At 38.2% G+C, this 26,293-nt stretch overlaps 1 long non-coding RNA gene across 1 annotated transcript; it reads left to right on the top strand.

The window, feature by feature from the left end:
- Positions 3,563-4,093, top strand: LOC110264663. The gene is made up of 2 exons (XR_002350839.1): positions 3,563-3,609; positions 3,919-4,093. It is a non-coding gene; the product is annotated as an uncharacterized LOC110264663 (long non-coding RNA).

Here is a 26,293-nt window from a genome sequence, read left to right on the forward strand (position 1 = left end):
TTTACTTGAAAGCTTTCGATCTTCATCCAATTGGGTAGTTATCTTGGAAAAGAAGCTATTCAAACTTGGATCTCTTCTGAACCTTGAAAGAGGAATGAAGAGATCATACTAAAATGCTTTCTCATGCTGGACCAAATTGGGTTTGGATGGATATGTGACTATAATCCTCTCAACACTTGATTTGGAAAATGCATGTGGTATAATCAGTGACCATACTTCATCTCTTCTCATGAGCAATTGACCAAGGAATTGGCTATTGATGAAGATTTGAGAGATTGAATTACAAGGAATTGTAATTCGATCACTTAAGATTTCCAAGGAGATCAATGAGTGCATTGATTGAGGAAGAGATGAAAATGAAATTGATCCGGAGAATGAAACATCTCCTGAGCCCAATGAACTCCCCATTTCTGATCTTACCCATTCTCTTTAATTTCTGTCATTTACTTTTATGAGCAATTACCCCATTCCCATTTAAGCTTCTGCAATTTACTTTCCGTCATTTACATTCAGCTCTTTATTTCTAGCATTTACTTTTCTGTTATTTACTTTCCCGCCATTTAATTTTCTGCAATTCTCAACCCAAATTCTGATTCGCTCAACTAGAACATTCCTCTAACTAAAGTTGCTTGATCAATCAATCCCTGTGGGATTCGACCTCACTCTATTGTGAGTTTTTACTTGACGACAAATTCGGTACACTTGCCGAAAGAAATTTGTTATGAGACAGGTTTTCTGTGTATCAAGTATCAACTAAGTGTGGGGAAATGTGGGACCTATGGTTAATGAGAATGTGTTTTTGCTTATATTGACAAATATTGGGAATTTGGGTGCCTACTCATGTGAAATTAGAGAAACATATGCATTGATATATTATGCTTTCATATTCAAAAAAAATTCTTACAATATAAATAAATAAATAAATAGGGGACAAAATTACCCCAATGTTAAGCTTAATAAAAGATCAATGCATAAATGGTGAAATTAAAGAAAATTTGATACATGAGTATGTGATGAAAAAGTGGGATTATGGGTAGCTAGGAATAATTTCATATATATAGAGTGTGTGTATGTTAGGTGAGAACTTAGGTTAGTCAAAGATTCATATTATAGCTCACTTGGCCCTCTACAAGAAAAATACCCATTCAGCAACACTTTTTTTAAGCTACATTTGAAAAGCGTAGCCTATTCTATGAATAGGCTACGCTTTTCTCCGTGTTGCCTTTTCATAAGAGAAAATGATACACAATTGTGGCATCATTTAAAAAGTGTAGCCTTAGGTATTATAGAAATCACTTATAAAGCATAGCCGTAGGTTGATATCTATAGGTTCACTTTTCGTATCAAAGAAGACGCTTTTAGATGGTAGCCTATTTGTTAAGTTTTGGGTGCATTTTAAAAGTGATGCCTAATGTATCTAGAGCAAAAAACTTGACACTTGCTAAATTTTTTTCCTCTTTTTTCTGAAAGCAAACTCGCACTTAGTAAATTTTTGTCCTTTCCCTCGAAAAGCAAACTCACACTGAGTAAAATTTTTATGCATTCCTTCCAAAGCTCACTCACCTCCAAAGCGCCTTCATCCCCTTTCAGAAACCCTCCAAAGTTTACTCACCATCGCGAAGTAGAAACCCTCCAAAGCTCACCATCGCGAAGAAACCGTCTCACTCTCGCCATTGACCATCGTCGCCCCCCACTCACCACACACCCGCACTCACCACTCTCCACATTGCTGCACTACTGACCGTCGCTCCTCTTTGCCATCCTGCACTTATCGTCACTATGCCACCCTCACCATCGTCGTTGCGCCATCCTCACCATCGTCATCACCCCCAAAACAGAGAAAAGGGTTTTCCATCACCACTCACCACTCACAGCGTCACCACTCACCACTCCAGGAAGACTCTTTGCTCACTCATCTTCATTGTCGCTTCTCTTCGCTGCACGGTCACATCACGAAGACTCTGCGCTCAACTGAAAGCCTTTCCTCATTCACGAGGTTAGGGTTCTGATTTTAGGTTTCAATTTGGGGGTTTGGTACAATAATCAATGACATTGTGAATTGATGAACATGCATGCTTGATAAACCCATATTTTATGATATATTTTGTGCTTAGTTTGAGTGATTTATTCAATCCTTCACCCACTTATTCATGTTAATTGCATGGTTTTGCTTTCCCTTCCTTATTATGTGATGTATGTGAAAAACATGATTCTTATGCTTTTAAATTAATTATTTTAATCACCTTTAATTCCATTCGATGCCGTGATTAGTGTGTCGAGTAGTTTTCAGATCTTCTAAGATAGGAATGACTTAAAGGATGGAAAGGAAACATACAAAAATGGAAGGAAAGCACAAAACGGAGCTTATGAAGAAACTGGCATCCACGCGATCGCATGGGCGACGCGGACGCGTGCCAAGCGCGAATCAACAGCGACGCGGCCGCATGACTGACGCGACCGCGTGGCAAGAAAAGCTCCGAATGACGCGACCGCGTGACCCACGCGGATGCGTGACAGAGGCCAAGCACCAGAAATTGCAGAAAACGCTCCCAGCGATTTCTGAAGCCCTTTTTGGCCCAAATCCAAGTCCAGAAGGCATAGACCAGAGGTTATGAAGTGAGGAAATGTATTCATTCAAAGAGAGACCACTTTAGTTTAGTTTTCATGATTTAGATTTAGTTTAGAGAGAGATTCTCTCTCTCTTTAGGATTTGGATTTAGGACTTCTCTCTTTAGGAGTAACTCTCGATCCCAGGTTTTAATATTCCTTTACTTTAAGCTTCCCTTTTACTTTTATTCATTGCTTTAGTTGCTTGTTTACTTTTATAATTGAATTTATGAATACTCCCATGTTACAGATTACTATTTTGAATTAATGTATTTCAGTTTGATATCGCTTTCTTTTATTTATGTTACTGTCATTCCCAATCTGAAGGCGTTTTTATTTCGATAGATTTATTTTTCCCCCTTTTGGTCTTGGTTAAGAAATCAGTAACTCAGGAGCTATCAAACTCAAACATGCTTGACAATTGTTATCTTTGTTAATTTGAGCTTCAATAATCCCAATCTTTTCTTAGGAAATAAATAGGATTCGAAGATCAATTAATTAATCCCTTGACCTTCCTTTACTTTAGTAAAGGTTAACAAAGCGGAATTAAGATTCAATCATCATCATCTTTGATAAGGATAGCTAGGATAGGACCTCTAATTTCTCATACCTTGTCAAAAGCTTATTTACATTCATTTATTTAATTTACTTGCTATTTAAATTACTTGTTCTTCATTTACTTTATTTGTCATTTAAATCACTTGCTTCTCATCCTCTAAACCCCGATTTACAATCTTTATAGCCAATAATAAGAACATACTTCCCTGCAGTTCCTTGAGAAGACGACCTGAGGTTTGAATACTTCGGTTAACAATTTAAAAAGGGGTTTGTTACTTGTGACACCCAAAACGTTTGTACGAAGGGATTTCTGTTGGTTTAGAAACTATATCTACAACGCGACTATTTTTACAAATTCTTTACTAGCAAAAATTACGTTCGTCAATGCTATTGTTTCAGCGCAGGAGAACTCGTGAATTTAGGGATTTTATTCTGTTAACACAGGTGAGCTTGGCCATGATTAGTTGCGGTGCAAGAATACCAAGATTAGTTGCTTATTATGTTTGTTGCTTATTATTAGTTTTCTTTTTCTTTCAATTCTACTTATTAATAGTTTCAAGTACCGTGTAGTTTCAATTCTTATTATTAGGTCTCAAGCTAAATTTGTTGGATTCTTGATGAACTCAAAATAAAATAAAATATGGCTGTGAAAGTCTGATCCCTTAAATAATGTGTGAATCACCTGGTTACGATATTACCTGATTTGTTTTCCTTCCCTTCACTATATTGACTCAATGACCCTTCTCCATGCAGGCCATTGTATATTTTTCACTATTTGGGAAGGAGAACATAGCAGATAAAGATGTTAGTGAAATTGTTCCAGAGAATAATTGATGCTTGTAAGTTCTGCACCGTATTTGAAATGGTATGCATCACATTTTCTGCCGTGCTCATAATAGTGTTGGTAGATAGCTTTGGATCGTTGAAATTGGAAGGAAAAATAAAAAGCTTTATAGAGTTACTAGATGCTCTCTCAGCCTTTTCCATTTATGGTTAAGCTGAATTTTTGAAGATATTCATTCTTACCTAGTAGTCTAGCATTGACTTGTGTTATGAATCATGCATTGTGGATATTAAGCAATCAGCTATCTTAGTAAGATTAAGAGGACAATATGGGAAGCTACTTTTAGAAGTGAGTGAAAAAAAAAAGAAAAGAGAAAAAAATCAGTTTTCAATTGTATGGAATAGTACCAATGAATAGTAGCGAGTGAAAGGGACAAAAATACATCTATTCTTTTTCCACAGATTATGAATAATAATCTGCAGTAATAATTAATTCAGGATCCTCAATATTCACAATATACAAACTAGTTTGGCTCATATTGATGTCTTTTTCTTCAATTTGGAGAATTTTGAACGTGTGTGTTAGTGTGTACATATATGAAATTAAAATTCTTTTATTCAAATAATAGATATAATAAATATTAGTTACTTTGAATTGATGTGCAAAGACTTGTTCTGTATTAAACTGTGAGAGCACATTTGGTTCTTTATATTTATTTCTCTGTTTGTGCCCACAAGGGAATTTGTTTATTTGTTGTAGAAAAGTTTTGTGTTACTTCTTGTTTATAGAGGAACGTGTGTTCTAGTTCATTAATGAATGTGCTGCTATTCCTGAAATGAGCAAGTCCTGAATTATTGTGTGTTCTGCTTCTAGGTACTTTTCAGGTTCTGAGCATTTTTCTCTTAATATAGGAGTTGAGAAATGCATTTAGTATTAATTCCAAGGGACACTGCCTTATTTTGCTTTGCCTTGGTGACTTTTCAGTTTGTCCTTTTTTGAAATTGTTTGGTCATTACCACAGATTCTTGCCATTTGATTATAATTGAAACAAAAAACTTGCGATATGAGGTTTTCTCACATTCTCAATGATTTAATTTGATTTCTTCTTATTATATTAGTTTGGGAATATGTGGATATAAGCTTCAGGCTTCCATCAAGCTGGGCTTGTGTATCGGTTTTTAATAAACTAGAAATTGTAAATTGTAAAGGATAGTCATACACGTGATTGAGTTTGATTAAACCGTATCAGCTAGGAACTTACAAGATAGGTTTTACAATTTTCAATTGTTTTTTCTAGTCGTTTCTTCTAACCAAGTTGTGTTACTACTATTCTTGATTTTCATATGTAGGATGAAAATTCTAAGTTTTCACTAACTGAAAAGGATTGAAAAAATAAAATTATAGAATATTAAGAGTGCTATCTTGTTAATTAATGTAGTCTAATTACTGTTAATTCAATTCGTTTTCTTTGATTTTCATGAATAGCAAGTCGTGCAATTGAGTTGAAGAATCATTCTTTACTACATGAAAAAGTGATAAGGGTCATGTGGTCTTGTCGCGATCCTGATGTGGGAAAAAGTGGCAGAGGGAATGTTTTTGTTAACGTATATGTCTATTTGTTTGCAGCTTTGATACACCATACTTAATCATATGCCAAGATCAATATCATTTCTAAAGTGAATTCTTTTGTTTTTCTTGTACTGCGAGAGAACTTAACTGAATCCATAGATAATGTGGGATTACATGATTTATTTCAAAAGTTTGGAAATATCTTGTCCAGCTTTGGAAATTGCTTTCGTGCTTCAAATTGGTTTAGAGGAAATGTTGATAGTGATACTGATAAACCACTATTTTATGATTTATCTTGTGCTCAATTGAGTGGTTTTTATTAACTCTTTACCCACTTATTCATACTATTTGCATGGTTTTACATTTGCCTTCCTAATTATGTGCTTTGATTGAAAACATGCTTCTTTGATCTTATATTTGCTTATTATTAATCCTCTCTTATCACCATTAGATGCCTTGATATGTGTGTTAAGTGTTTTCAGATATTATAGGACAGGAATGACTCGGAGGATGGAAAGAAAGCATGAAAAAGTGGAAGGAATACAAGAAGATGAAGAAGTTGCTAAGCTGTCCAGCCTGACCTCTTCGCACTTAAACGGCTATTACTTTAGCTACAAAGGTCCAAACGATGCGGTTCCAGTTGCGTTGAAAAGCTAACGTCCGGGGCTTCGATTTGATATATAATATGGTATAGTTCCCCTGATGCTAGGCGACGCGACCGCGTGATCCATGCGGCCGCGTCGCAGTGACAGAAATCCAGCGTGGCAAAATTCGAAACCAGCGAATTCTGGACTGTTTCTGACCCAGTTTGCAGCCCAGAAAACACAGATTAGAAGCTATAAAGTGGGGGAATACATCCATTCATGAAGAGGCTCTCATTTTTATAATTTTAGGAATAGATGTAGTTTTTAGAGAGAGAGGTTCTCTCCTCTCTCTTAGGATTAGGATTTAAGATTTCTCTTAGTTTTAGGAGTGACTCTCAATCCCAGGTTCTTTATTTTTATTTATTTTCTCAATTTAATTTATGAACATCTATGCCAGATTTAATTTCTTTTGTTAATGCAATTCGAGGTATTTTCAGATTTAAGATTGCCTTGCTTATATTGATGCTTTTAATTTAATTTAGATATTTTTCTCTCTTTTGGCTTTGGTTAAATAATTGGTAACACTTGAGTTGTCAAACTCAAGAGTAGTTGAAATTGGCAGATTTTGCTTTAGCTAGGATTGCTCTAACACTAGTCTCTCCACAGGAGTTGACTAGGACTTGAGGATCAAGCTAATTAGTCCACTTGACTTAACTAAGTGGGATTAAAATCCAATTCTCATCACATCTGATAAGGATAACAAGGACAGGATTTCCGGTTCTCATACCTTACCAAGAGTTTATTTTACAGTTATTTATTTATTTTTATTGGTCGAAAATATACCTGTGCGCATTGCCCAAACTTCCAAAACCCCCAATTTACAATCTTCATAACCAATAATAAGAACATACTTCCCTGCAATTCCTTGAGAAGACGACCCGAGGTTTGAATAATCAGTTATCAATTTCAAAGGGGTTTGTTACTTGTGACAACCAAAATGTTTGTATGAAAGGACTTTTGAAGGTTTAGAAACTATACTTGCAACGAGGATTTATCCGCAAATTTCTAGACCACGCAAAAGTTCCTCTCATCAGATACTGCTGAGTAGCCACGGGAATGAGGTAATAGAATTGAGGTTGTGACTAATTGAATGATGTTGTTTGATTTATTGAATGATGATGATGCTGAAAATTTTGTTTATGAGAGTGCAGAATTTGATGAAAGGCTAAAAGCCAAGTTTCATGATTGAATTAATTGATGATACATGCTAATGATTATTTGAGATGATGCTGGTCTATTTGTTATATATGATGCAGTAAATTGACGATAATATATGTGAATTGTTTAAGTGATTTGTGGCTGGATTGCTATGTTGAGTAATGCAGAAATTGTTGATTTCATATGAGTATGCTTAAATGTGAAAAGTGACAAAAAATATTGATTTATTAATCCTGAGTACTTGGGGCTGATTTAATCTTTCCAACAAGTTACAATAGATAAAAGAAAGTTAGAATGCAAGGTTAGAGTGAGTGAAAAGCAAGGAATCAATTTTTGACCTCTCAAAACCCAAGGTTACATGTTGCAGAATTATGCAATTTCGGGCAGCAATTTGTGAACAAAACTGGGAGCAATCTAGCCACTCAAAATGAGTGAAATTATTTTTCTATGGAACCTTAAGATGTCTATATTATTCCCCTAAAATTTCAGAATTTTCTGATGTGTGGTTTAGGAGATATGATTTTTAGAAAATGGTCATTTTTCTGCAGAAATAATGTTGTACGAATTCTGGAACATCAACTTCAAAATCATATATCTCAATACTCTGAAACGATTTGGAGGTGAAACTAAAGAGGAATGAAATATTAGAATGTCTAGTATTTTATGTCCAAATTTTAGGACAATTCAAATTTTATAGAGAAAGTTGTGTCTTCTGGAAGCAGGGCTGTTCACTGCTGCGACAGCACCCTTTCCTTAAAACAAAACCATATTTCGAGAGGCATAACTTTTTCTAAAGAAGTGAAAATGCTCTAGGACTTAAACTGGGTAAAAGATGGGTAAGTCTGGTTCAACCACACCAAACTTTAGGAGAATCCAACCAAAGATGGATTTTATATGATTTTTATAAATTGGTTACTGCTTGCTGTTTTTCTGAAGCGTACTAAATTAGTAGCCGGTTTTTAAAAAATCATATAAAGTTAAATTCTTAGAATGCAGTTGCAAAACTAAAACCAAAGTATACTTTAGGATTCCTATTTAAAACAAATAATAATAGATTAGGATTTCTTTTTCACCTTTTTTTATATGTATAATATATTAGGTATATGTATAATATCTTATACCTCTTATATTTGCATATGGTTAAGTTAATGGCTTTGGCTGAAAATCATATGTTGTTGGCTTTATTGACACTTTAACACTTAAAGTTGTATTGTTATGGCTGAAAATTGTTTGTGCAATTCTGCTTGTTGTAATTCTAGTTTTGTGCACTTCTGTTTGCTAGAATTGCACTTTCGAATTTGTGCCTAGATTTGTGCATCTGTTTATCATTGTCTATTGCCCATTTATCTTTGTCTGCATTTGTTTTGGATTTTTCCTTGTTCTCTTTTGTTGTTTTTTGCATCATTTGTAGCTTTAGTTTGACTCTTTTATTTGAACTGTATTGTTCTTCTCCTGCTGCAGTTTATTTTCTTTTCTATTTTTGTTGGGAGCCTCTTCTTCTAGTCGTGCCTGGATTGTTCTATTTTTGTATCTTCAGGTTCGCTAGCTTCTCCAATAGTTTCTTCTAGCTATTCCCATTCTTTGCATCTTTCATATGCCCTTCTTTCGTTTTCCCTTTTTTCTGTCATCTCCATCCTCTCCATTTGCTATTTTTACCCCTATTATTTTAGCCCTGATCGAAGGTCCCTATTCTTTAGATTTTCATTGGGTTCCATCTTCTTTCTCCTGCGTAGCCTATTCTGGTAAAAATGGAAGCTGAAAAGCGTAGCCTTTGGTCCTGGACAGCATCACTTGAAAAGCGCACCCTATTCCCAAACACCAAAAGCGTAGCCCTTGGTGCAGAAAAGCGTAGCCTTTGAGAATAGGCAACGGCCGAATAGGAATCACTCTAAAAAGCGTAGCTGTAGTCCAGAAAACGTAGTCGTAGCCTAAGGCATTATTTTTTTTTTTTACTTTTGGCTACACTTTTCAAGTGTACCTGAATGGGTATTTTTCTTGTAGTGCGCCATACATATATCCTCACCCTTACCTTAGCCCCATTACAACCTTGACAAGACCTCATGATGTTTGCATGTGTACACTAAATATTTGTTGATTGGTTAGATGAAGAACAGTTTTAGAAAGCATGACTAGAGAAGAGTAGAGTGATTGACCCTAGACACCTGAGAGACTAGAGTGCATATACACTACCAGTGAGGGTTCAATGCTTGATTCTATGTTCTCTGCTTTCATGAGATGTCTTCTTACAAGTTTACTTGTCTTTTATTATATGATTTGAATTAGTGGAATATGATCTATGTTTGTCTTGAAGAACTTGTTTACTTTCAACCAAGTAGATAGAAACATCTTAGCATATAGTTGCATTCACATACATAGGTTGCATTACATGAGTCTTACTGTCCCCCATTCATTCTTTCTGTCTCCTTGAGCTTAGCATGAGGACATGCTAATGTTTAAGTATGGGGAGATTGATAAACTACTATTTCATGGTTTATCTTATGCTAATTTGAGTGGTTTTTATCATGTCTTTGCATACTTATTTTTGCATGATTTTACAATTCCTTCCCAATTTTGTTCTATAGTTGAAAACTTGCTTCCTAAGCCTTTAAATTATGTATTTTTAATTCCCCTTTATACCATTCAATGCTGTGATCTGTGTGTTAAGTGTTTTCAGGCTTTATAGGGCAGGAATGGATTAAAGGATAGAGAGGAAGCTTGCAAAAATGGAAGGAACACAAGAAACAAAGGAGATGACTAGCAAGCATCAACGCGTACGCACACCTCACGCGTGCGCGTGATCTGAAGATTTTTACAGCGACGCGCGCGTACCTGACGCGTGTGCGTAACTTGGCACATTCCACAGTGACGTGTGCACGTACCTGACGCGTACGCATGACACGCGAAGAAGACCATCGACGCGTACGCGTGCACGTACCTGACACATATGCGTGACACGCGAAGAAGACCATCGACGCGCGCATGACGTGCGCCACGTGTAGAAAGTGCGGAAGATGCTGGGGCGATTTTGGGATGAGTTTGGACCCAGTTTTCGGCCCAGAAACACAGACTAGAGCCAGGGGACAAGCAGAGACTCAACACACATTCACTTTTGCATAGTTTTTAGTTTTAGTTTTGAATCTTGGAGACAAAATACTACTTCCCCTAGGGTTCTTCATATTCATAGTTTTTAGGATTTTATACTTTTGATTTGGATATTGAGAAGAGTCACTACCTCCGTTGAAGTTGCCATCATTTTGGTTTGTTTCCTTATTTCCTTACTCTTTTAATCACCCATTAACAATGTTCAGATATTACATATGGATATCATTGGTTTTGGAATTTATTAATGCAAAGATTTATTTTTACCTTTAATTAATTTTCTGTTATTATTTTATTTGAATTTATATGTCTTCTTTTCTTCCTCTTTTATCGTTTATGAAAATGGCATTCATGTTAATGGAGTAGACTCCCAACTTGACTTGGAAGTTGATTAAAAGGAGACCCTTGAGTTGGAATACTCAAGTGTTGATTTTAATTGGAAGTTGTTGGCGAATTCTCTAGTCACTAACGCTAATCCTTTTGTTGGCGAATTCCTGACCAATAAAATAGCACTCTTTTGTCAACTAGTTGGGAGATGACCTGAGAATTTGATAAACCCCAATTTTGTGGTTTATATTGTGTAGAATTTGAGGGGTTTTGTCAATATTTTCCGCACTTATTCACAAGAATTGCATGATTTTGTGTTCTCTTCCTAATATTGCTTCATGATGGAAAACATGCTTCTTTTGTCTTAAAATTGCCATATTTTGATCTTCTTTTATTACCATTCGATGCCGTGATGTGTTTGTTGAGTGATTCCAGAGTTTATAGGGCAAGAATAACCTAGAAGAGAGAAAGAAAGCATGCACAAGTGGAAGGAACATGAAGAATTGAATTTTGGGGAATTCAGCTTCGATGCGCACGCGCACCTCACGCGCACGCGTGGGTGCGGAAAGTTGGGAATGGCATGCGAAGATTGGCGCATCCGCGTGGATTAGCGAATTCTCCATCGATGCGCACGCGTACATGACGGGTACGCGTGACTAGCTGCACGTGACTTCATTAAAGAAATCATGCCTGGCAATTTCTGAGGATCAACAGGCCCAAATTCAAGCTGGTTCTGCATGGAAAAGACCCAGGAACACTAGGGGAAAAGGGGGGATCAACCATTACACACTTAGACACAATTTTAGCTAGTTTTTTTGTTTTTGTTCTTCTAGAGGGAGAAACCCTTATTCCTCTCGAGATCTAGTTTGATTGATCTTCCCTTTTTGAATTCAGAATTGGATCTTGTTGATTTCTAGTTTTGATTACTTAATTTGAATTCCTTAGTATAATTTTGATAGATCTTGTGTTAGATTTATGTTTTCTTGTCAATTGTCATTTTCTACCCATTTTGTGAATATTGTGGATCTTGAATTGTTAATGTTACATTGATGATTTCCATGATTAATTGTGTTGTTTGAGTAATTTTCCATTGATAATTGTTAGTGGGTATCTTTTAATTTCAATTTAATTGCATTTTGAATATGTCTTTTAGTAATGCTTACCATATGTTTAATGAAATATTTCCTTTGATCATGGAGTAGTTTTCTTTACTCTTGGCCTAGGCTAAGGGAATTGGGTAAACTTGAGTCATTGGGTCTAATGGATTTGATGATTTGAGGACCCTTAGTGGTCAATTTGATAACTATTGACACTAGCCTACTACTAAGTCAATTGGTAGCTAGGTTGGACCTTATGGATTGATGTTGACCAAGCCATTTAATATACTTCGTATAGAAATAAACTTAATGAGTTTGGTTCCTCATAATTGTTAATATATGGTTATTAGACAAGGATAGTGATCCCAATTCCTATGCCTAGCCAAGAGTTGCTTTTATTAATCATATTTGAAACCCAAAAAAAAAAAATTCTAATTGCTTTGTCTTAGTTATAGTTACTTGTTTAGTTTTAGAGTAGAATTATATTGGATGTTCTCTTATTAGTTTGGATTTGCTCATACCTTGCTTTAGTTACTTGAATTAGTTTCTTGCACTTTAAGATTTCTTGCTTGTTAAGTCTCTTAGTTTAATTTCTTGCTCATGACTTGTGGTGCACGAAATTGTGATCTCTGGTAATGGCTCCAAAAACTTGGTGCTCTAATCTCAATTCATAATTTGTCACAACTTCGATACAACTAACCAGCAAGTGCACTGGGTCGTCCAAGTAATAAACCTTACGTGAGTAAGGGTCGATCCCACGGAGATTGTTGGTATGACCAAGCTATGGTCACCTTGTAAATCTCAGTCAGGCGGATAATAATTGATTATGGAGTTTTCGAATATTAATAATAAATAGAAAATAAGGATAGAAATACTTATGTAATTCATTGGTTAGAATTTCAGATAAGTGTATAGAGATGCATTCGTTCCTCTGAACCTCTGCTTTCCTGCTGTCTTCATCCAATCAATCTTACTCCTTTCCATGGCTGGCTTTATGTAAGGACATCACCATTGTCAATGGCTACTTTTGATCCTCTCTGGAAAATGGTCCGATGCGCTGTCACTGCATGGCTAATCGTCTGGAGGCATCACCGATGTCAAGGGCTGCCTTCCATCCTCTCTGTGAAAATGGTCCGATGCGTTGTCACTGCATGGCTAATCATCTGGAGGTTCTCGATCATACTGGAATAGGATTTACTATCCTTTTGCGTCTGTCACTATGCCCAGCACTCGCGAGTTTGAAGTTCATCACAGTCATTCAATCCCAGAGTCCTACTCGGAATACCACAGACAAGGTTTAGACTTTCCGGACTCTCATGAATGCCGCCATCAATCTAGCTTATACCACGAAGATTCTGATTAAGAGATCTAAGAGATAATCATTCAATCGAAGGTAGAACGAAAGTGGTTGTCAGGCACGCGTTCATGGGGAATGATGATGATTGTCACGTTCATCACATTCAGGTTGAAGTGCGAATGAATATCTTAGAAGCGGAATAAGAAATTGATCAAAGATTGCTAATACAATAGTAAAAAGTCCTATTTATAATAAACTAGCTACTAGGGTTTACAGAAGTAAGTAATTGATGCATAAATCCACTTCCGGGGTCCACTTGGTGTGTGCTTGGGCTGAGCTTGAAGTCTTCACGTGGAGGGGTCATTCTTGGAGTTGAACGCCAGGTTTGGATCCTTTTCTGGCGTTCAACTCTGGTTTTTGATCCCTTTCTAGCGCTGAACTCCAGAATTGGGCAGAGAGCTGGCGTTGAACGCCAGTTTGCGTCATCTAAACTTGGGCAAAGTATGGACTATTATATATTTCTGGAAAGACCTGGATGTCTACTTTCCAACACAATTAGAAGCGTGCCATTTTGAGTTCTGTAGCTCCAGAAAACCATTTTGAGTGCAGGGAGGTAAGAATACAACAGCATCAGCAGTCCTTCTTCAACCTCTGAATCTGATTTTTGCTCAAGTCCCTCAATTTCAGCCAGAAAATACCTGAAATCACAGAAAAACACACAAACTCATAGTAAAGTCCAGAAATGTGAATTTAACATAAAAACTAATGAAAACATCCCTAAAAGTAACCAGATTCTACTAAAAACATACTAAAAACAATCCCAAAAAGCGTATAAATTATCCGCTCATCAACTTGCAACCCCGGAATTTTAACCAATGTTGATGCGCATGTTTGCCCATTCCTTGTGAGACGACCTGATATTTGAATACTTCGTTTACTTTTATTGGGGTTGAACTTTGTGACAACCAATTCCTTAAAATTTGATTCGAGGGTCGACTATCAGTTTGGACTATACTATTGCGAAATCAATGTGAGAATTCTAGACCGGTAGAAATCCTTGGCCATCAAATTTTTGGCGCCGTTGCCGGGGAATGGTTGCAACGTATGCCTTGACATTGGTTATGTGAATATGTGATTAGTGTAGATAGTTTACTTGCTTTCAACCTTTAGTTATAGTTTAGATATCTTTTATGCATGTGCTATGACTCCCAAGTTTGATGACTCGGTCTCAACCTAATTCTAGCTTAGTCGAGTTTGACCCTGAGATTGAAAGAACTTTGTTACACACTCGGCAAGCTAGACGGCGGTTGGACTATACGGCTAGTACTTCGGCATCTCTTGAGGAACATACCGAATCACTAGACAGTACCGAGAGTGACTTGGAATCCGCTACTTCCTATTCTTCTGTTGGCACCACTAATACATCATTGCATTCCACAGGTGAACCATATATGGTGGAGCTACGCCAGATCACTCTACATGAACAAAGGGCTCCAGATATCATACTTCAACCTTTGCAAGCAAAGTATCCCAACCTTGACCCAAACTTTGAGTTGAAGAATAGCTTGATAAATCTACTTCCCAAGTATCATGGGCTTCCGGGTCAAGACACCATCCGACATCTAAGAGATTTTCAAGTTGCTTGTTCCACGGCTCGAAGACATGGAGCCGATGAGGTGGCTATTATGGTTTTTGCCTTCCCTTCTCTCTTAAGGGGCAAGCAAAAACATGGTTTTATTCACAACTGGATGAGATTGTGACCAGTTAGGATTTCTTGAGAAGGGAATTTTTAGACAAGTTCTTTCTGCCGGAGAAGACCGATTACATCCGGAAGGAGATCTCGGGCATAATGCAAAAGGATCAAGAGAGCTTGTATGAGTATTGGACTAGGTTTAAGAGGCTATTGGAATCTTGTCCGCACCATGGGTTAGACACTCAGTTGCTCATCAATTTTTTTATCGGAGGTCTTTGTGCGGAAGATAGAAGATTGCTCACCGCCGCTAGTGGTGGTTCTCTTTCCAAAAACAAGATGGCGGGGGAAGCTTGGAGCTTAATAAATGATGTTGCCGAGGCTACACAACATGTAAGAGTAAGGAGCAACCCTCTCATGGGTGTGGTGGAAGCGTCCCTTTCCGAAACAAGCTTGACCAAGGCGCTTGGGGATATGACCACTATCCTTACAGAGATACAAAAAGATCAAAAGGCATTCTATTCCATCCAAGCCATCCAAGCCCCACCCCAAGTTGCTTAACTTGAAGGTCCTCCTAGAATTTGTGGTTTATGCTCTAGCACCACACATTACACCGATCAATGCCACCAAATTCAAGAGGAGTATGCCCTTGCTGTGGCCAATGTGAATTACAACAACCGTCCACCTATCCCTCTCAAGGCCAAAACAACTACTCTCATGGCAATAATCACAATCAAGGGTGGAGGGATAATGCATAAGGGAGCAATCAAAATCAAAGATGGAACAACTCTTCTTCTCACTACAACAACAACCAATCTTCATCCCAATACCACCATAACAACAACAACCACCAAACCAACCAAAATTACCACAACCAAGCTTTCCATCAAAACCAAAACAACTACACCAAGTACAAAGCACCACATCAAAGACAACAATCTAACCAATCCTCCTCCTCTTCCGCCAACTAAGTTGATGAACTTAGTGCCGCTATGGAGAAACGGGACGAGAGCAACAAGGCTCAATTTGATGCCATGAGCGCTCAATTAGCCAATCTCACCGATATGATTTCAAAGTTAGCCATGTCCTTCTCAAACAACAACACCAACCAACCCTCAAGCTCTTTTAATCTTCCATCCCAACCCAACCCAAATCCAAAGGGCGGTCTCAACGCCATCACTCTACGGTTGGGAACTACATTGGAGGAGATACCTCCTAGGGTCATGGAAGACATTCATGAGGAAGAAGTGGTTGTTGAAGTTCCACACAAAGAAGAAGAGGTAGACACAAGGCATGAGGAAGAAGAAGTGAGCCTTAAGGAACCCAAGAGGAAGGCTATAGTAGATGAGTCTATCCCTATCCCATTCCTGTCCATGGTAAAGGAGGCCAAGAAGACTCCAGAGTTTGATTTAAATATGCTTCAAGTGCTCAAGAAGGTTGAGGTAACCATACCACTTCTTGATGCTATTCAACAAATTCCGAAGTATGCAAAATTTTTGAAGGACTTGTGTACACACAAGGATAGGATAGGAGAGTTGGAGACATTATCCTTGGGTAGTTCAATTTTTTCCTTAATGAAGCCTATTCCAGAAGAATGTGGTGACCCTAGACCGTGTTTGGTGTCTTTTCGTATTGGTGGGCGTACTTTTCACGATTGTATGTGTGATCTAGGAGCTTGAGTAAGCATCATGCCGCTTTCTATCTTTGTGCAGTTGAACTTAGCTCCATTAAAGAAGTCGGCGGCGAAATTTGCCTTAGCTGATAAAAGTGTGAATACTGTGATGGGAATAGAAGAAAATGTACTTGTAGCAATCACAGATTTGGTATTTCCAGTTGACTTTTACATCCTTGAAATGCCCCCAATAGAGAATAGAAGCGCCTCCTCCGTTCTACTTGGTAGACCCTTCCTAAAAACCTCTAAATTCAAGTTAGATGCCTTCATCGACACATATTCCTTTGAGGTCGGAGACAAGACTATGAAGTTCAATTTGGAAGAAGCCATGAAACACCCTTCCGAAGAGCATTCCGTTCTCCGATGTGATATAATCAATGAGGTGGTAGCGGAGGTACAAAGAGAAGACCACAACAAGTTGTGCTACCTCATTGTTGAAGAGACGGATGACCAAGAGGGTGAATAAAAGAAAGTTGTTGAGAATGAACTCCAGGAGCTTGATGAAAAGGAACCTCAACTTGAGGCAAAGAGTGAACTGAAGCCTCTTTCATCTCATTTGAAGTATGCTTTCTTAGAGGACAACCAAAGATCTCCGGTCATTATTGCTAGTGAGCTTTCTAGTGAAGAAGAAGGAAAGCTCCTAGATGTTCTAAGAAAGTACAAGAGAGCAATTGGTTGGAGCCTGGCCGATATTGTGGGGATTGACCCCCGCAAGTGCATGCATCGTATCTTTCTCCAAGAGGGAGCTCGGCCGGTTAGGCAACCGCAAAGAAGGCTCAACCCCACCATCCTTGACGTGGTAAAGAAGGAGGTCACTAGGCTACTTGATGCGGGTATCATATATCCGATTTTTGACAGTGAGTGGGTGAGCCCGGTCCAGGTTTTTTCCAAGAAATCGGACATCACTGCGGTTAAAAAGGATGATGGTGAAGTGTTTACCAAGAGAGTGCAAAACGCTTGGCGAGTGTGCATCGATTATAGAAGGTTGAACGCCGCTACAAGGAAGGACCACTACCCTTTGCCCTTTATTGATCAGATGTTGGACCGATTCGCGGGTAAATCCCATTATTGCATTCTTGATGGCTTCACTGGTTACTTCCAGATTCACATTGCTCCTGAGGATCAGGAAAAGACCACATTTACTTGTCCTTTTGGCACCTTTGCTTACAAAATGATGCCATTTGGGCTATGCAATGCACCTGCTACTTTTTAGCGGTGTATGACAAATGTCTTTTCCGATTTGATGGAGAATTGTTTGGAAGTCTTTATGGATGACTTTAGCGTTTATGGAACTTCATTTGATTGTTGCTTAGAGAACTTGGCCAAAGTCTTAGCTAGATGTGTTGATACTAACCTTGTATTAAATTTTAAAAAATGTCACTTCATGGTAAGACAAGGCATAGTGTTAGGACATGTAGTATCTAATGAAGGCATTTCTGTAGACTCGGCCAAGGTCGATGTTATCACCAATTTACCTCACCCCCTCATCTGTTAGGGAGGTCCGTTCCTTTTTGGGGTATGCAGGATTTTACAGGCGCTTTATCAAGGATTTCAGAAAGATTGCTTTGCCATTGTCGCGCCTGCTCCAAAAGGATATAGACTTTGAGTTTGATAGTGCATGTGTGAATGCGTTTGAGGAGTTAAGGAGAGTTCTTACCATGGCACCAATTGTGCGAGGCCCCAACTGGACACTACCATTCGAGATAAAGTGCGATGCGTCAAACCATGCTGTAGGTGCCGCGCTTGCACAGCGCGATGGTAAACTCTCTTATATCATTGCTTATTCTTCAAAAACATTGGATGCGGCACAATCCAACTATACCACTACAGAAAAAGAACTCCTAGCTATTGTTCATGCTTTAGATAAATTCATATCTTATTTGCTAGGGTCCAAGATAGTGGTATACACGGATCATGCAGCTTTAAAGTACCTATTGACAAAGAATGAGTCAAAACCTAGGCTCATACATTGGATCTTGCTCTTGCAAGAGTTCGACATTGAGATTAGGGATCGAAGTGGGTCTTAAAATTTGGTTGCGGATCATTTGAGCTGCCTTGAGAATCTGATATATGACCCTTTTCCGATTGATGACTCATTCCCATTGGATAGTTTGCATGCTATGTCGGATAGCTTTCCTTGGTTTGCACCAATGGCGAACTACTTGGTTACTAAGATCTTCCCTCCTAACTTTTCTAAACACCAAAGGGACAAGCTGAGGAGTGATTCCAAATACTACATTTGGGATGACCCTCACTTGTGGAAGAGGGGAGTGGACCAAGTAATTCGAAGATGTGTCCTAGAATCTGAGATCCAACCCATTCTTGAAGCTTGCCATTTGTCCGAGTTTGGCGGCCACTTTGGCCCACAACGGACAGCTAAAAAGGTGTTGTATTGTGGATTTTAGTGGCCAACCTTATTCAAAGATGCTAATCGATTCTGTGTGTCGTGCCACCAATGTCAGAAGTCAGGAAATACGTCTCAAAGGGATGAAATGCCTCAACAACCAATGTTGTTCTGTGAGATATTTGATGCATGGGGCATAGACTTTATGGGACTATTTCCCAACTCAAGTGGGTATCTATATATTCTGTTGGCGGTTGACTACGTGTCAAAGTGGGTAGAAGCAATACCTACCCGCCTTGATGATGCAAATACCGTGATTTCTTTCATTAGAAATAACATTGTATGCCGCTATGGGTCACCACGAGCAATCGTGAGCGACCAAGGTTCCCACTTTTGCAACAGAAAAGTAGAGGCACTGCTCAAGCGCTATGGGGTATTGCACAAGGTTGCAACTGTTTATCACTCCCCAAACCAATGGACAAGCGGAGGTGTCCAACCAGGAGATTAAGCGAATTTTGGAGAAAGTGGTGAATCCACAAAGGAATGATTGGAGCTTCTGATCGAGAGATGCACTATGGGCGTATAGGACGGCCTACAAGACTCCGTTAGGGATGAGTCCCTTTTGGATTGTCTATGGTAAGGCATGCCACCTTCTAGTAGAAATTGAGTATAAAGCCTATTGGGCGGTAAAGCAGTGTAACATGGATTTCACCAAGGCGGGTGTAGCCAGAAAATTACAACTAGAGGAGCTTGAGTGTCTTAGGAATGAAGCATATGAGAATGCCCTGATCTATAAGGAAAAGACTAAGGCATTTCATGATCACCATATCCGAAGAAAGGATTTTCAAGAAGGTGACGAAGTTCTCCTCTACAACTCGAGGCTTAGATTCATGCATGGCAAGCTCTGTTCTAGATGGGAAGGCCCCTTCAAGGTGAAGGAGGTAAAGGCTTATGGAGTAGTGGAGTTGTTTGACCCTAAAAGCAATACAACTTTCAAGGTGAATGGGTATAGAGTGAAGAAGTACCATGGCTACAAGTCTCCAAAGGAGCTAGAGGTGTCCCTGCTCACAGATGCACCAAGAGGAGGAGAAGCTTAAGCGACTGACCGTCCAACTTAAGGATGTTAAAGAAAAGTGCTTGGTGGGAGACACCTCACCGTGGTAAGATCTTCCTTGTATATACCTTCTTGCTTCTAGCTTTAGATTCTTGCAAATTTTGTGATTTCTTGATGTTGTTGAGTTGCTTAGGTATGCTAGCTTTTATTGATTTTGTTGAATTGCTATGATAGTTATGTAGATTTCATTAATCTTGTCATGGATGATTTGATATGGTTAGAGAAAATGCTTTATTTTGAGTGATGCATGTATTTGTGAGTGTTTTCTTGACTATCTAGCTCGAATACCTGCCAGGAATGTGTTAAAAATACCTCTCTCTATGTTAAAAAATGGGATGCACACGTAAGCGTGCAGGACGCGTGCGCGTCGATCGTGTTTAAGCAACTCTGGGTACATTTTCCCGAAAGTTGCACAAGCATCGCGCAAGCAATGCACGAAACGCGTAAATGCCTACCTCACGTACGCGTGAGGCACGCCCATGCGCCGCCTGCTTCATCTGCTTGTCCACGCGTACATGCACACGACGCGTACGCGTCGGTTGCGCTGCATGCCATCCTTGGTAAAATTTTTCCCAACAGTTGCGCATGAATTGCTCAAGCATTGTGTGCAACACACAACTCCTGGTCACACGTGTGCGTAGGGGACGCTAACGCGTCGATCGCCAACCTGGCCAACCACGCGCTTGCGCCGATGACGCGTACGCGTCGGTTTTATTGCATGCCTCCCCAGTACTTGGCACCCCAGACTTGTGCGAGCATTGTGCAAGCATTGCGCGAGACGCGCAGTTATATCCAAGCATGCGTGCGCCTTGACGCGTACGCGTGATTTAAGAGGATAGTTGTCGTGGTATAGAATTTCCTCAAATGAATGAATTTTCGTTGCAAGTATAATCCCATACCAACAAACAATCCTCCCAATCAAAAATTTTGAGTTGTCACAAATAACAAACCCCAAATGAAAATTTACCGAAGTATTTGGACTCCGGGTCGTCTCCCTAGGAAACAATGTAATGCTTAATTATCGGCTATGAAGGGAAAAAGAAGGGGGTTTTGGTTCATGAGATGGCAAGAAAGCCAATTAAGTGAGTAAGTAAAGAAAGCAAAATAAAGAACTCTTGGCTAAGACTTGAGTAATTGGGATCACCATCCTTTTCAACAAACCGAATATTGATAATCATGAGAGGCCAACCTATTAAGTCAACTTCCCAAAAGCTTTAAGTACGTAAAGTTTACTCCTAAGCTTGAAGTACGTCAAATAGATTTGATCACATCAACCCTTAAGTCCTAACCTACCTACTAATTAACGTAGTAGTGGGTTAGCGTCAATGGGTGTCAAATTGATCACCATGGGTTCTCAAATCACCAATTCCATCATACCCGATGACTCAAGATTACCTAATTCCCATGGCTTAGACCAAGAGTTGACGAAACTACTCAAAAACTAAAGAGAACATTTCATCAAACATGTAACAATCCTGATTTTTGAGTACGCGAGATCTTTTCTGAAAGTACGGATTTCTCCGGAAGATCAGTAAGGGGAGAACGTTTGATATATCATCAAGTATCTCAATCCTCATTGTCATTATGTCATCTTTAAGCTAGAACCTTTTCTGAGGCAAGCTCGATAATGCAGTCACGAAGAACCTAGTTTTTGAACCTTATCGGTTAGGAGTTTTGATTCTAGTTTTCGTAAATAGTCTCAGTTTGATGAACCGGACTCGATGCGTGAGAGAAGAGAGATAATAGTATAATATTAGTATTATATTAGTATTGGAAGATTCTTGAATAATATTATAAGGTTACCTGATCTGTTTTAGTTAAAAACAGGAAATCAGTTTAACCAGGTTTACAGTTTACTGGTGCAGCTTAGCACCAGCACTCTCTGATGACTTTAGCAATGCTAAGGCCTCATCATACATGTTATATTCTCATAATTTTTAGAGATGTTTTTACGAGTGTTCCTATACACCTAGTTTTAGTAGTTGTACACCAGAGATATTTTAATATTATTTTAATCCACCTCCAAGTCAACCAATCACAACTCACCCTACACCCCAAGACCTCCAAGGCTGTCTCATTTCATCATTTTAGCCGAAAATAACAAGAGAGAAAAGAGAGAAACTTTCATGAACACTTAATCTTCAAAGCTTGATTTCTTCTGAACTAAAACTCAAATCAAAATTCCGATTTCACCAAAATGATCCTCTCTTCTTCCTCAACATAACCATTTAACTTATCAAGGCTGGAAATACAGTGAGATGGCTGTCTCCCTCCCTCTTCAATTCGGTTTTCAAGGAAACATGCTTAAACAAGTGTTTTCTTGATGTTCTTCCTTAGATCTCTTGCTCATCTTGACTTATGGGCCAAAGATCTTTGATTTCCTGCACATTTAAGGTGAGAATAACCTTTCTAAGATGCTTCTGAAGTTCGTTTAGTTGATGGTTTAGAGTTTTAAAGTTGTTCTTGATGTGTTTTAGGAGGAAAAAGTGCTTTAAGATCACTTCAAAGAGTAACCGGATTTGGAGCAGCAAATCAAGGTAGGGTGTCACGAAATTAATCTTGATTATTTGTGTTTGAGTTGTGTGAATGTTGTATGATTTGGCTGTGCTAAAAATTGGTTGCATATATGATTGATTCTTGGTGAAAATTTGGTGAAATTTTGATGAAATTTGATGAAATTCAAGCTTTAAAGTTCATGTTCTTGCAGTAGCTGGAAAAATGAAACCCTAGGCTTAAATTGAGATTCAATTTGTGTTGAAATCATGTAGAAAAATGGAGTTTTAGTGGCTGCTAATTTATTATGAATTATAGTAAAAATCGGTTGCTGAAAAGACTGAAAAACGGCAACTTGGAAAGTGAATTAGTGACTCTATAGTGACTGAAATGATAAGAATTTAAATGTTAAGTACATTATATTAAGTTTAATTGTGAAAATTCTATTTTGAAGGTTTTCTATCAACGAGAGAATTAGTTATGATTTTTTTCAAAGTTGAATTCTAAAATATGATTTTCTGCATAATTTCTAAACCAAGTCAGCAACTTTGAAAAGCTATAACTAATTATGTAATGATCTAAATTGCATGAGACTAACTCTAGGCTAAACTTAGGAATATAAGAAACTAAACTGAAAAATTTGGGACTTTCTTGATAAATACACAATTTATGGCATATGTTTAAAGTTAGGTTGTTAAATCTGTTCTGCAGCAGAAAAGGTTAAACAGGACAGTAACTTGTTTGTCTTGCTGCGAATTCTATGACTTGAGTTTTGGAGCGAAACCAATTTTGTTATAAAATTTAATTAACTTGCTTTATTTCTCTAAAACTTCAGAATTTTATAAGTTAAGGATTGGGAGTTGTGAATTTTTGAATATTGGTGGTCAAAGCTGAAAAGAAACCGATTTCAGCAAGCTATGCATCCACTTCCAATGCTTGAAACTCTTGGAATTAAATAGAAATTGGGTTGCAACTAAGATACAATTGTTTCTGGATGAGTTAGGAGTTTCTAAACCAAAATTTAGCTTAATTGGAGTTTTGTAATAAAAGTTATTCAAATTGGAAAATACCAAGCTTGTTGGTTTCTAAAACAGATTCTGACTCATTTGTACTTAACTTCTAGGTTATGTAACTTCTTCATTAAAAATGGTATTAACTCAGAACCAATTGAGAAAGGAACCCGGATGAGTAAAGTTGAACTATATTAATTTTTAAAGTCATTGGATTTAACTTGGATTTTATATTGAATTTTGAATATCACATGCTGCTTCTATTTTTCTGGTTTTACGCACTGCAGAGCAGTCACGGTTTTTCCTCTATTCCTAAGGCTAGAGAAACCAGAAAATTATGATCTTTAGTTTTTTAGAAAGCTTATTTCAAGATGAATGCCTGGACATAAATTTTGCGCAATTCCGAGTTTATTTGCTATATCAAAAACATAAAAGAAGATAGAGTGTTGAGGATGTCCTAGTGACAGTTATGAGTTTATAAAACTAAAGATGAACCTTAGTGTTATATGGCTGATTCAATGTTGAATTTTGCTTGATTCTGAATTGATGTGATGCTGGAAAGGTTGAAAAGAGTAAAGTAAATTGTTTGGTTTGAACCCGTAAGGGTGGTTAAGTCCTATTTTCAGAAGAGATTATGTCCGAATTTTTATAAAAGTATAAGGACTTATTCAAAATAAATATTTAAGTCTTGATTAATGATAATAACTTCAACGATTCTTTTAAGAAAAGTTTATTTGGTTTATGAGGTTGTTGGCAAGGGCGTGGGTCTTGTCCCGCTTGCGTATCTGCAATTATGAAAGAAAAATAGAAGAATAAAGTACTTATTGTATGATTTTCTGTTGTTAGAGGCAACCCAAGAGATATTTCTTTGTTTATTTGTTCCTTGAAGCAACCCAAGAGATGTTTGTTTGCTGCTTGAAGCAACGTAAGAGATGTTTGTTTATTTGTTGCCCTGAGGCAACCCAAGAGTAATTTTCCGTTTCCAAGAGTATATGTTTCCTGCAACTAGAAAGCAGAGGCTGTCTCAATAGAGCTGCGAATAATTATATGCGTATTTATTTAAACGGAAAATCGTATCTGAGAAATCGGGATTACTCGTGACCGGATAAATGTCGGGATTGCGGGCAGCCAACCGACACATGAGCTCATTGCCTGCGCTAGGGCTAGACATGCATCATTCTTGTCTGCGCATCATTCTCCGTTGCATTCCTTTCTGTGTGTGATCTATTTCCTTATGTTTATTTGCTTGTATGCTATTTCTGTGTTACATTTTCTTGTATTCTTTTGTTTGTGTTCTGTATCTATTTTCTCTATCTTCTCTACTTATCTGTGTTTTCTATTTACTGGTTCTTTGTATTCTGCTAATAGTCTGCTAAACAACATAGAATTAATGAATGTAACTAATAACTCCGGCCCTACTAAGAACTCCCCAGTTCTTTCCCCCTTCTCTCCCTTCCTCCCCTTCAGATGGAATCGGGCGTGATATTCTATGAAGTCGAAGACCTATACATTTACGAGGATCCAGTGTACTATGGTTACTACCTTCTGAGTGCGGAGCTTCGTATGAGATGTTATACATTACAAAACCGTCCCTTCTAACATCCTTTGTATAGTCCACTTTTTAATCCTGATGATCCCTACGACTTTCCCTTATTCTGGTTTCACCCTGATGCACCTGGACATCCTTTTCTCGATGATCACGGACACTCTATACCAGCTCAACCTTGAATGAGGTGGCACCTGAGCCTATCATTCCTGATGAGCCCGAGATAGCTGGAGAGTACGTACATGTGATTCTATCAGAGTGGGACCTTCCCCCTGAGTCAATCTTAGACTTTCCACAGCCTACTAAGTCGGCACTACCGGATGACGGGGTAGCTCCGATATACGCGAACAGACCTATGCTCGCGAATGGTTTTGTACATAGTGACAGTAGTATTTCTGGTGGATCTGAGTGTATAGCTGTAGCCGCAAACGATGAGGATGAGGAGGATGCCTGAGATAGAGATAGAGCAGAATGAGGAGATGGGCGAGCCTCACGATGATCTTCTGAACGGCCACGTGTAGATAAAGTCTAACAGCCGTAGGGGTATTCTTTTGATGACACTCTAGTCTGACATTATCTATTAGTTAGTCTCTCACTTGTGTTAGTACACCCGAGAGCTAGGAGCTATATAGTGGTTAGGCTAGCCTGGGCGCCAGTTTAGCGGCTTTTTGTATAGGCCAGGCCCTGGGAGTGTCGTGTATATATTAGCTACGTAGGTTGACGAGGATGTAAACTGACTTGATCCTGTGTAAAAGCTACATGTTTTGTTATAGTGTACATGACGTATATTATCTGCTATATTTCTATATTTCTCTATGCTTGCTTTTATTGCTCTCAATGTATGCTTGTTTATTTTTATATTATCATCCGCAGCGAATAAAAAAAGTTACTCGTAAAATTGGCAACGTTCTAACAAGGCACAGGCTCATATATTAAATAATAGATAATAGTTAGGAAGGACAAGTTAGTAACACTTAGCTTCTTCTATGAACATGGCATACTGGGAGTTGGATCATTACAATTTGGTATCAGAGCAGTTCGTTCCCAGTAGAGCCTAGGGAGTGGACTGACTATGCTTCATTGCATACTCTGTTGTGTGTCTCATGCTGTTAGGGTATCTTTAAGATACATTTGGCATGAATGTCTATGAGTACTCATTTTGGGAATGTTCGTGCTTAACTTGAGATATTAAGACTGATCACTGACGTTGGGATTTTTGCCAGTATAGAATGTCATAAAAACAGTCGCGTTGTAGATATAGTCTTTAAACCGACAAAAATCCCA

The sequence above is a fragment of the Arachis ipaensis genome, chromosome B07 (assembly GCF_000816755.2).
Source record: "Arachis ipaensis cultivar K30076 chromosome B07, Araip1.1, whole genome shotgun sequence".
Lineage (NCBI taxonomy): Eukaryota > Viridiplantae > Streptophyta > Magnoliopsida > Fabales > Fabaceae > Arachis > Arachis ipaensis.